Raw genomic sequence first — 12,566 nt, 5'->3', positions numbered from 1 at the left:
TAGTCCGGGCTGTAAACAGAGAGACAGCCATAGGCACAATTAAGGCGAGGAAGACGTGGAATGACAAGTTTAGAAAAGGTGTGGTGGAGGGCTGGAGGCCAAGAGACAAGTCATTAGACCTTCTCTCAACACAGCTGAAAACTGACTCCACATCCACCAGTCTTTTATTTACCCTGTATTCACTCCAGTTAGTTGGGTGAATGGTAATTACATGTTAATTACCTAATAATTACTCATTTCTTTGGGGTTCATTTAAACAAGCGCCATTACAAACTATTTGGTACCGTGTAGTTACCAATTGTGGTACATTTTTTAAAGCAACCAAACAAAAATATCCCTTATAAAATAAGTCATTTATTTTTTAATTAAAAAGGTTAAACAGGACAATAAATGCTACAATTTGAGCATCTTGGAATAAGAGGTGTTTATGGAATTACTGCTGTGATATTGCCATGCAACTGTCCTGGATGGGGATAGTGGTGTGAATCTCACTGTATTATAGTCAATGTGTGTCCATCCAGACAAAAGGATTCTACAGAGGACAACATTGGAGGGTTTTTGAAAGGTGCTGTGGGTAATGATTTAGATAACGCCGTCATATAGGGAGGGAGAGATTAGCCTTCAGGGCGTAAAAAAAAATGCTAAACAGGCAGATTGACCCAAAGATTTCAGCCCTTTTAATCTTCTCCTTTTGAAATGAGAACGTCTGAAATGGATTCAGGTTACTGTAGGGTTAAATCTACAATGTGGGATTTGTGTTTCTGCCCATTGAGGACTGACCAAAAATTGCAGCAAACATCTCAGATTGCAGCTTTAACCCAATACAGGTGAAATGGAGAAAGTCTGACATTTAAACCAGTTTATTTACTGTACGATAAACAAACTATCTGCATTTAAGTCCTTTATTATCTATGTCGTGAGAGTTACAAAAGGCCAAACAAGGGAATTCTCTTAACAGAAACATGAACAAAATGAATCGGATCCAGTCAGAATACTGTGAGATGTAAAAGTATGTGTAACTAATAATATGGCATAAAAACACATCAATTGTATATTTTTTCATGACTCATAAAACCAGGACATTGTGGAATGAAAGAACCGGAAACAACTAGTCTGATGAACAATCTTTTTTTTTTTTTAAGTGTACAGAGAAAAACTATAAATGAAAACTTCTCTGTTTGAACTGAGAAATCACAGACAATACAATGCATGCAGACATCAGATCACTGTTTTGAAACAGTCTGCAAAAGATCAGAAATATTTGGACAGTGTTTGACACTAGCATCCATCCATAGCCTTAACTGCGTCGTTGTCTGCGTGTACATCTATCGCTCACATGTCCAGCTGTTCGTGTTTGATTCAGATTCATTCATATCAAAACTAATAACTTATTGCACGAGCCCATAATTCAAGAGGGATCTTTACAATGTTAGCTATGACCGAGGAGCAACATGGAGATAGCCGGTCATGTGATGCGTTCAGTGCAACCGTATAAATCTTTTTTTAATTACATTTTTTTTCATTTTCTATCTTATCAGTGTGGACACAGCCTTCGAATTCTACGCATAATTTTGGCCCTCTTGTGAGAAATGGATGGTATTTGATTAGTCTGCTGCAAAACATTCCATCTTCTAGGAACAATTTATAACAACAAGTATTTACACTAGGAAGGATAACCAACTCCGAAATAAAACTGATGGAAATGTGGTTTTGGCTGCTATTGCCAGTCAGAAATCTACAGAGAAATCTAAATTGCTTCCTGATAACTTATGGAAGCCATATATACCGTTCTCCTATGCAGTGAAACGACAGATGCCTAGTATTACAAAGCTTTGTTTTCCAACACTCAATCTACATGTATGGTCAATATGTATGCTGTATTTCCTCAATGTACAAAACTTTGGGTTTCACAATTTCACATATTTACCTCAGCAAAGAATAATCAAACTGACTCTGAAAGTGCCTTAAAAAAATATATAATACAAAAAAACAAAAAATATATATATAAAATAAAAAATGAAAACATGGCTGAGTGATATTGAGTTGAGCTGTGTAGTATCATGGAGTGTTATAACAACATCAGTAGCACATACAAAATGAATAGATCTACCTTGTCCCAGATCAGTTGTGCTGTCTTGACAACTCGTATGTTTGTGTTTAGCAAGACAGCACAAACAGATCTGGGATCAGACTAGAATGGATCTGCCTAGACCTGAGAAAGACATTTTGGCAGCATCGTCAATGTGCTAACTCGATATTTTCTACTTTATAATATTTGTCAATTAGTAATAAATGCATTACATTGAGTTGTGATAAAACCATTCTTGTAGGACAGAGTACATCAAGTTATAATACACAACGTACTTTAGTTATAACACATGTTATAACACCACATACTGTAAGGTAGTATTTCTGCACTTTAAGCTTCTCTTTGGCAAAAAATAATCAACTAAAATAGAATTCAACTACTTTGGGGTTTTGGAATGTCACAAGATTACAGAATAAGAGTCTCTATGCTTTCTAAATGTTAAGTCTGCTACTACGCTGAACAAAAATATAAAAGGCAACGTGTAAAGTGTTGGTCCCATGTATCATGAACTGAAATAACAGATCCCAAAAAATTATCCATATGCTTAAAAATATTATTTCTTTAAAATTTTGAGCACAAATGTCTTCACATCCCCATTAATGATACTCGATCACCTATCAAGAAGCTGATTAAACAGCATGATCCGTGGACCTTGTGCTGGGGACAATAAAAGGCCACTAAAATATGCAGTTGTGTCACACAACACAATGCCACGGATGTCTCAAGTTCTTAGGGAGCGTGCAATTGGCAAGCTGAATGCCAACCAGAGGTGTTGCCAGATAAATTAACATTTTAAATTATCTACCATAAGCCGCCTCCAACATCGTTTTATAGAGTTTGCCAGTACATCCAACCGGCCTCAACTGCAGACCATGTGTATGGCGTCGTGTGGGCGCATGGTTTGCTGATGTCAACATTGTGAACAGAGTGCCACATGGTGGAGGTGGGGTTATGGTATGGACAGGCATAAGCTACCGACAACGAACACAATTGCATTTTATCGATGCCAATTTGAATGCACAAAAAAATACCGTGACGAGATCCTGAGGCCCATTAGGAGGCCCATTTTTTGTTTAAGGAATCTGTGACCAACAGATACCATATCTGTACTGCCAATCATATGAAATCCTTAGGGTTCGAGCAATTGATTGATTTCCTCATTAAAATCGTTGCATGTTGCGTTTATATTTCTGTTCAGTACACTTAAAAGAAAACGTTAATTTTGTAAAAATGCAAATAATAATGAATCATAATGCATTTATGACTAAAGTTAACTAAGACCATACACGTAAAAACAAAGCAAAATACATTTGGTATACATTTCTTAAAAATTAAAAAAAGAACGAAATTCGTATAAAGTCCATGGTCACACGAGGAATCTTCATTAAGCAAACACAAACAAAGTAGTTCAAAACATCTACCAAAGCACTGCAGAGTCACAGCTTGGAAGCTAACAATACACACGAGTGTGTTCAATAACAATATTACTCACTTCAGGACAGTCAGGTGAAAACCCTCTATTGGGAAAAAACATCTCAGCTAAATGAGCTACTATTGTACATCATCACTGGGTTTCAGGTTCAGCCCGTATACAGTAGCAGTGCTGATCTAGGATCAGTTTTGCCTTTCGTGAAAAAAAAAAAAAATAAATGATGATAATGAATAAGATCAACACTCCTACTCTGAAACTCTGAACACAGAGGCCTTGATCTAGGAAGGACAGTTTCAGAGTCCATGCAGTTCACAGCAGTAGTCTGTGTGCTCGAGGTACAAGTTGACCTTAAGCACAGATCTAGGATCAGATGACCCCTACCCAATTCTAGCAGTAACCATTAGGTGGTTTTGTACCTCCTCAGTCGGGGCAGGGTTGTGGTGGTGGCGTGGTGTTTTGCTGCCCTCTACAGATCTGAGCAAGGCAGTGCAGGTGTGGCTCAGGAGGTTTTGGAACGAAAGGAAGAGGGGGGCGGGGAAAGAGGAGACCTGGGCGGGGCTACTCGTCACAGCCCAGCAGCTCCATTCGCAAGGTGATGCGCCCGTGCCAAGCCCACGGCAGGATGCGGACGAATCGGGCGTAGAACGGAGGCTCGAACAGGTTCTTCTTGTGGACATTGTTGTCGCTGTTGCCTGGGAAGATCTGGTGGTTGGAGAGTCAAATCACACGCACAGAGACAGATGGGAGTTAGTTAAATTAGCTACTTAGTTAACTAGCTACTTAGTTAGCTAGCTACTGAACACCCATCACAGAATCTATAGAACATCATGAAATCTATGGCATATGTTGAAGTGTCTGTATCTCATGGCAACTGTTTATTGTGTGAAAATAAAAAAGGAGTCAATTATAACTGGGGGAAGAAAAAAATCAAATTAAAATAAACTCTTAATTTAATAGCCAAGAAGTACTTTGCTTGGTCCATATTCCTACACAGCCACACGTTGGGTAAATTCCTATTGGGCTCAGTTCTTTGGATATCAAGATGCAAAAAATAAATAAAACAGACCTTGTCTGTGCTGGTGACATCGTCCTTGACTATGCTCCAGAATTGCCCATCGTCACTGTAGGACACCTTGAAGGCAGAGACAAACTGGACCGCGCCAAAGTCCTTGGCCCCCTGGGTGATGATACCTGTGATTTTCTTAGGAGACTCCAGGTCCACCTGTTACAGAAGGAGAACGTGTCAGAACAAGCAGGACTCCAGGTCCACCTGGTACAGAAGGAGAACGTGTCAGAACAAGCAGGACTCCAGGTCCACCTGGTACAGAAGGAGAACAAGCAGGACTCCAGGTCCACCTGGTACAGAAGGAGAACGTGTCAGAACAAGCAGGACTCCAGGTCCACCTGTTACAGAAGGAGAACAAGCAGGACTCCAGGTCCACCTGGTACAGAAGGAGAACGTGTCAGAACAAGCAGGACTCCAGGTCCACCTGGTACAGAAGGAGAACAAGCAGGACTCCAGGTCCACCTGGTACAGAAGGAGAACGTGTCAGAACAAGCAGGACTCCAGGTCCACCTGTTACAGAAGGAGAACAAGCAGGACTCCAGGTCCACCTGGTACAGAAGGAGAACAAGCAGGACTCCAGGTCCACCTGGTACAGAAGGAGAACAAGCAGGACTCCAGGTCCACCTGGTACAGAAACAGGGCTTCTCGAGCGGCAAGGCTGCTGATTTCGATGTACACATCCCCGTGGCAGCAGCGGTGGCCTGTCTGTATCCCCCACTACATCTCCCCATCATGAAAATTAAGCATCTTGGGCTAACCTAGATAAATCAAGTTCAAAACTAATTGTCAGTAATTTGTTGGTAAACAGTGAGAGAGAATCTTTGCGAAGGGCTGACTTAGATACATCAAATTCAAAAATGGTCAGTAATTTGTTGGTAAAGTAAACAGGGAACGTACTGGAAGAGTCTCGCTCACCAACACAAATCACCCCCAAAATAGAAATAGATGTTATTGTCACACACCAGATAGGTGCAGTGAAATGTGTTGTTTTACAGGGTCACACACAGTAGTGTGACACCTCTGGAGTAAATAGCGGTTAAGTGCCTTGCTCAAGGGGCTCAACGACAGATGTTTCACATTGTTGGCTCGGGTAATCGAACCAGCAAACTTTTGGTTACTGGCCCAATGCTATAACCTCCAGGATATCTGCTGCCCACTAAGTGACCCCACCACCCACACCTTGACTTGGTCAAAATTTGATTTCACTGTGTTACCTGCAGCCACTTCACTGCGTTTGGTGGTGTCCGCTGTGGCGTTAGTGCTGCTTGTCCAGCCGAGCTGTGTGGTGCTGATTTCGCTGTGCCCCAGGTGCGGTGATTTCGCTGGAGGCCGAGATCTGGCGGTCGCTGTGCAGTGCTGATTGTGCCCAGTGCTGATTTCACTGTGTAGTGTTTGAATTCACTGTGAAGTGAGACCACAAGCTGTGGGAGGGAAAGTGCTGATTTCACTGTAACGACGGAGTAGAGAGAACACATAGTAGACCGATTTCACTAAGGAATACAGACATAAGGAATACAGACATACAGACATAAGGAATACAGACATAAGGAATACAGACATAAGGAATACAGACATAAGGAATACAGACATAAGGAATACAGACATAAGGAATACAGACATAAGGAATACAGACATAAGGAATAATAAGGGAATACAGACATAAGGAATACAGACATAAATACAGACATAAGGACATACAGACATAAGGAATACAGACATAAGGAATACAGACATAAGGAATAAGGAATACAGACATAAGGAATACAGACATAAGGAATACAGACATAAGGAATACAGACATAAGGAATACAGACATAAGGAATACAGACATAAGGAATACAGACATACAGACATAAGGAATACAGACATAAGGAATACAGACATAAGGAATACAGACATAAAGACATACAGACATAAGGAATACAGGCAGTACATGACATACAGACAGTTACAGACATACAGACACTAAGGAATACAGACATACAGACATAAGTACCATGACATAGGTTAGATTGGACTGAGACATACAGACATTCATACAGACATCAGTACAGACATAAGGAATACAGACATACGGACATAAGGAATACAGAGTTCGCCCAACTTATCTTCCACGCTGGCTCTCTGATGATAGAATGCAATTGTTCTTGGGAGCTTTTTGGCGGTCATTTAAAATGCTACATTTTCAAACCGAGTTGGCCGAACTTTGTACAGCCCACATTATGACTTTGAAGGGTTTCCTGAACTCGGTCCTGGTTTTTGTCCTAGAAATACACAGCTGACTCAAATAATCAAAGCTTGATGACGAGTTGGTCATTTGATTTCACTGTGTAGTGCTGATTTCACTGTGTAGTGCTGATTTCGCTGTGTAGTGCTGATTTCGCTGTGTAGTGCTGATTTCGCTGTGTAGTGCTGATTTCACTGTGTAGTGCTGATTGTAGTGCTGATTTCACTGTGTAGTGCTGATTTCACTGTGTAGTGCTGATTTCACTGTGTAGTGCTGATTTCACTGTGTAGTGCTGATTTCACTGTGTAGTGCCGATTTCACTGTGTAGTGCCGATTTCACTGTGTAGTGCCGATTTCACTGTGTAGTGCTGGGGGGGAAAGGAAATGTGCACCCCTTGGAATCCCCAGGACAGAGTTTGGAAAATGCTGGAGTAGAGAGAGACAGATGGACAACATATGGCAGCCAACTAGTGGGCCATGTAGGTTAGTTGGACTGAGACACTGAGTCTTTCATCCACATCAGTACCATGTAGGTGAGTCGTACATCCACATCTACAGCAGTCTCAGTACCATGTAGGTTAGTTGGACTGAGACAGAGTCTTTCATCCACATCAGTACCATGTAGGTTAGTTGGACTGAGACACTGAGTCGTACATCTACAGCAGTATCAGTACCATGTAGGTTAGTTGGACTGAGACACTGAGTCGTACATCTACAGCAGTATCAGTACCATGTAGGTTAGTTGGACTGAGACACTGAGTCGTACATCTACAGCAGTATCAGTACCATGCAGGTTAGTTGGACTGAGACACTGAGTCTTTCATCCACATCAGTACCATGTAGGTGAGTCGTACATCCACATCTACAGCAGTCTCAGTACCGTGTAGGTTAGTTGGACTGAGACAGAGTCTTTCATCCACATCAGTACCATGTAGGTGAGTCGTACATCCACATCTACAGCAGTCTCAGTACCGTGTAGGTTAGTTGGACTGAGACACTGAGTCTTTCATCCACATCAGTACCATGTAGGTGAGTCGTACATCCACATCTACAGCAGTCTCAGTACCGTGTAGGTTAGTTGGACTGAGACAGAGTCTTTCATCCACATCAGTACCATGTAGGTGAGTCGTACATCCACATCTACAGCAGTCTCAGTACCGTGTAGGTTAGTTGGACTGAGACAGAGTCTTTCATCCACATCAGTACCATGTAGGTGAGTCGTACATCCACATCTACAGCAGTCTCAGTACCGTGTAGGTTAGTTGGACTGAGACACTGAGTCTTTCATCCACATCAGTACCATGTAGGTGAGTCGACTGACATCCACATCTACAGCAGTCTCAGTACCGTGTCGGTTAGTTGGACTGAGACAGAGTCTTTCATCTACAGCAGTCTCAGTACCGTGTAGGTTAGTTGGACTGAGACACTGAGTCTTTCATCCACATCAGTACCATGTAGGTGAGTCGTACATCCACATCTACAGCAGTCTCAGTACCGTGTAGGTTAGTTGGATCCACATGAGACCATGTGAGTCGTACATCTCTACAGCAGTCTCAGTACCGTGTAGGTTAGTTGGACATGAGAGTCAGTACCGTGAGTGAGTCGTACATCTACAGCAGTCTCAGTACCGTGTAGGTTAGTTGGACTGAGACACTGAGTCACATCTACAGCAGTCTCAGTACCGTGTAGGTTAGTTGGACTGAGTCTCAGTACCATGCAGGTGAGTCGTACATCTCTACAGCAGTCTCAGTACCATGTGGTTAGTTGGACTGAGTCTCAGTACCATGCAGGTGAGTCGTACATCTACAGCAGTCTCAGTACCGTGTAGGTGAGTAGTTGGAGTCTGAGACCATGCAGGTGAGTCGTACATCTCTACAGCAGTCTCAGTACCGTGTAGGTTAGTTGGACTGAGACACTGAGTCGTACATCTACAGCAGTCTCAGTACCGTGTAGGTTAGTTGGACTGAGACACTGAGTCCACATCTACAGCAGTCTCAGTACCGTGTAGGTTAGTTGGACTGAGACACTGAGTCCACATCTACAGCAGTCTCAGTACCGTGTAGGTTAGTTGGACTGAGACACTGAGTCTTTCATCTACAGCAGTCTCAGTACCATGTAGGTTAGTTGGACTGAGACACTGAGTCTTTCATCTACAGCAGTCTCAGTACCATGTAGGTTAGTTGGACTGAGACCACTGAGTCGTACATCTCTACAGCAGTCTCAGTACCGTGTAGGTTAGTTGGACTGAGACACTGAGTCGTACATCTACAGCAGTCTCAGTACCATGCAGGTTAGTTGGACTGAGACACTGAGTCCACATCTACAGCAGTCTCAGTACCATGCAGGTTAGTTGGACTGAGACATGCATGAGTCATCACATCTACAGCAGTCTCAGTACCATGCAGGTTAGTTGGACTGAGACACTGAGTCACATCTACAGCAGTCTCAGTACCATGTAGGTTAGTTGGACATCTACAGCAGTCTCAGTACCATGCAGGTGAGTCGTACATCTCTACAGCAGTCTCAGTACCATGCAGGTGAGTCGTACATCCACATCTACAGCAGTCTCAGTACCATGTGGTGAGTCGTTCCACATCTGGCAGTCTCAGTACCATGTAGGTGAGTCGTACATCCACATCTACAGCAGTCTCAGTACCATGTAGGTTAGTTGGACTGAGACACTGAGTTGTAAATCTACAGCAGTATCAGTACCATGTAGGTTAGTTGGACTGAGACACTGAGTTGTACATCTACAGCAGTATCAGTACCATGTAGGTTAGTTGGACTGAGACACTGAGTCGTACATCTACAGCAGTATCAGTACCATGTAGGTTAGTTGGACTGAGACACTGAGTCGTACATCTACAGCAGTATCAGTACCATGCAGGTTAGTTGGACTGAGACACTGACTTTCATCAGTCTCAGTACCGTGTAGGTTAGTTGGACTGAGACCCATCCACATCTACAGCAGTCTCAGTACCGTGTAGGTTAGTTGGACTGAGACACTGAGTCTTTCATCTACAGCAGTCTCAGTACCATGTAGGTTAGTTGGACTGAGACACTGAGTCGTACATCTACAGCAGTCTCAGTACCGTGTAGGTTAGTTGGACTGAGACACTGAGTCGTACATCTACAGCAGTCTCAGTACCATGCAGGTTAGTTGGACTGAGACCCAGTGAGTCGTTCACTTCACTTCGTCAGTGTGTTACAGGATGTTTGTAAGGTGCATGTGTGGTGAGTGTAGTACGAGGTACACGTGGAATCATCATAACCAATAACAAACTGCATAGCATGCAGTTTGACAGAGTCAAAGATGGACATTTCTGACCACTTTTAAAACAGACACATTTTTCCCTCCCAGTAAATTAAACCAAGCCAGATAACCCATGGCATCGGGATACAACCAAGCCAGATAACCCATGGCATCGGGATACAACCAAGCCAGATAACCCATGGCATCGGGATACAACCAAGCCAGATAACCCATGGCATCGGGATACAACCAAGCCAGATAACCCATGGCATCGGGATACAACCAAGCCAGATAACCCATGGCATCGGGATACAACCAAGCCAGATAACCCATGGCATCGGGATACAACCAAGCCAGATAACCCATGGCATCGGGATACAACCAAGCCAGATAACCCATGGCATCATGATAAATGCTGCAGAGGACATAAAGACAGTCCAAAATCTCACTAGCATGGATACAAGGTTGTGATGATCAATATGACTTGGTTACAACCCCCCCCCCCAAAAAAAAAAATATGTATTTACACGATAGATGTCGTTGCCAATGTTTCCCCCGCAAAAATGTCCATATGTTGTTGATAAATCACTTTTTCAACCAGACAGGACTGATGCAAAGTGGGCAGTGTGTATGAGTATCTGGACAGGTACTGAGTCAGACTGGATCAGACTGACTTCCCACAATATCATTTCAGTCAGACCTCAACCAAAAACATTCTGGTAAAACGCAAAACCCTCTGTACCATAGAACCATCCGACACTCTGAAACCAAACCCCATTCTGTTTGAGTTTGTTAACATTGTTATCGGAGTGTCCGCATGCGCCTGAGTGTGTGCGCGCACGTCTGAGTGTGTGTGCGAGAGCGCGCTTGTGTGTAAAGTAAGCATGCACGTCTGTGTGTTTACCATTGAGCTCACAGCCCACCAGCTCAAAGCGCAGGGTGCAGGCCTTGCGACAGACCACGGGGATGATGCGGAAGTACTGGCTGATAATTGGAGGGTCAAACAGGTTGGTCTTGGTGCTGTCGTTGTCCACGTTCCCCACAAACACCTGGAAAAGTAGAAGAAATGAAGAATATTATACTTGATCTCAAGTGACTTAGTCATGCATGCATTAATTTTTCATACGGGTGGCCCCGGCGTGACACTGTAGAAGGCAGAGTTCACCAACCCAAACAAATCTATGCCTTTTTCCATATCCAGGGAAATGGCACCCTATTCCCTGAATAGAATGTATAAACTATTCCCCTTAAACTCAACCCTGGATGTCGAAGCCAGTTCCACTACATATTTTCACTGTTCCCCCTCTAATCAGGGACTGACTTACACCTGGGACAACAGGTGGGTGCAACTAGTAATCAGGTAGAACAGAAACCCAGCAGGCGCCGGACCTCGTAGGGTCAGAGTTCGAGACCCCTGCCCTAGACCCTAAATAGAACACTGAATACATGCACTATATGTAGAAGATGGTGCAAATGCAGAAATCTGCCATAGTGTGTGTGTGTGTACTCAGAGGATGAGAGTGTTTTCACTCACAGTGTCCTTCGTCTGTCTGTCCAGGCGGTACATAGTGTAGGTCCTTCCGTCCAGACTGGACGCCACCTTAAAGGCCTTGATGAACTCTGCTGACCCCATGCGGCTGGCGCCCTGCGTCACGATGCCCGTGAAACGCATCTTCCTCTGCATGTTAATCTGCACAAAGGACAAACACACATGGTTTACTGTCAGATCTATCACTATATACTAGTCAACATGGTTTACTGTCAGATCTATCACTATATACTAGTCAACATGGTTTACTGTCAGATCTATCACTATATACTAGTCAACATGGTTTACTGTCAGATCTATCACTATATACTAGTCAACATGGTTTACTGTCAGATCTATCACTATATACTAGTCAACATGGTTTACTGTCAGATCTATCACTATATACTAGTCAACACTATATACTAGTCAACATGGTTAACTGTCAGATCTATCACTATATACTAGTCAACATGGTTTACTGTCAGATCTATCACTATATACTAGTCAACACTATATACTAGTCAACATGGTTAACTGTCAGATCTATCACTATATACTAGTCAACATGGTTTACTGTCAGATCAATCACTATATACTAGTCAACATGGTTTACTGTCAGATCAATCACTATATACTAGTCAACATGGTTTACTGTCAGATCAATCACTATATACTAGTCAACATGGTTTACTGTCAGATCAATCACTATATACTAGTCATCACTATATACTAGTCAACATGGTTTACTGTCAGATCTATCACTATATACTAGTCATCACTATATACTAGTCATCACATATACTAGTCATCACTATATACTAGTCAACATGGTTTACTGTCAGATCTATCACTATATACTAGTCAACATGGTTTACTGTCAGATCTATCACTATATACTAGTCATCACTATATACTAGTCAACATGGTTAACTGTCAGATCTATCACTATATACTAGTCAACATGGTTT

At 42.7% G+C, this 12,566-nt stretch overlaps 1 long non-coding RNA gene and 1 pseudogene across 33 annotated transcripts in view; one reads left to right on the top strand and one right to left on the bottom strand.

Annotated features, from left to right (window-relative positions):
* Positions 1 to 888: 888 nt before the first annotated feature.
* Positions 889 to 12,566, bottom strand: part of LOC118359373 (EGF-like repeat and discoidin I-like domain-containing protein 3) — a 46,425-nt pseudogene continuing 34,747 nt past the window's right edge. Inside the window, exons 6-10 of the transcript XR_008080592.1 lie at positions 11,602 to 11,757; positions 10,958 to 11,116; positions 5,802 to 5,959; positions 4,588 to 4,743; positions 889 to 4,223 (exon numbers count right to left, since the gene is read on the bottom strand). The product of XR_008080592.1 is annotated as an EGF-like repeat and discoidin I-like domain-containing protein 3 (transcript). The remainder of the gene's footprint in view (positions 4,224 to 4,587; positions 4,744 to 5,801; positions 5,960 to 10,957; positions 11,117 to 11,601; positions 11,758 to 12,566) is intronic.
* Positions 6,643 to 10,764, top strand: LOC127912088 (uncharacterized). Of its 32 annotated transcripts, XR_008080595.1 has the most exons (7): positions 6,643 to 7,749; positions 7,794 to 8,027; positions 8,223 to 8,316; positions 8,712 to 8,767; positions 9,049 to 9,104; positions 9,590 to 9,645; positions 9,858 to 10,764. It is a non-coding gene; the product is annotated as an uncharacterized LOC127912088 (long non-coding RNA). The 32 variants fall into 32 exon arrangements; XR_008080615.1 differs by lacking the exons at positions 8,712 to 8,767; positions 9,049 to 9,104 and having other exon boundaries at positions 7,794 to 7,887; XR_008080626.1 differs by lacking the exons at positions 8,223 to 8,316; positions 8,712 to 8,767; positions 9,049 to 9,104 and adding an exon at positions 9,478 to 9,533 and having other exon boundaries at positions 7,794 to 7,935.

This window comes from Oncorhynchus keta, chromosome 26 (genome assembly GCF_023373465.1).
Source record: "Oncorhynchus keta strain PuntledgeMale-10-30-2019 chromosome 26, Oket_V2, whole genome shotgun sequence".
NCBI classification, from domain to species: Eukaryota; Metazoa; Chordata; class Actinopteri; order Salmoniformes; family Salmonidae; genus Oncorhynchus; species Oncorhynchus keta.
Note: the sequence above shows the minus strand (reverse complement) of the source record. Positions and strands in the feature narration are given on the sequence as shown.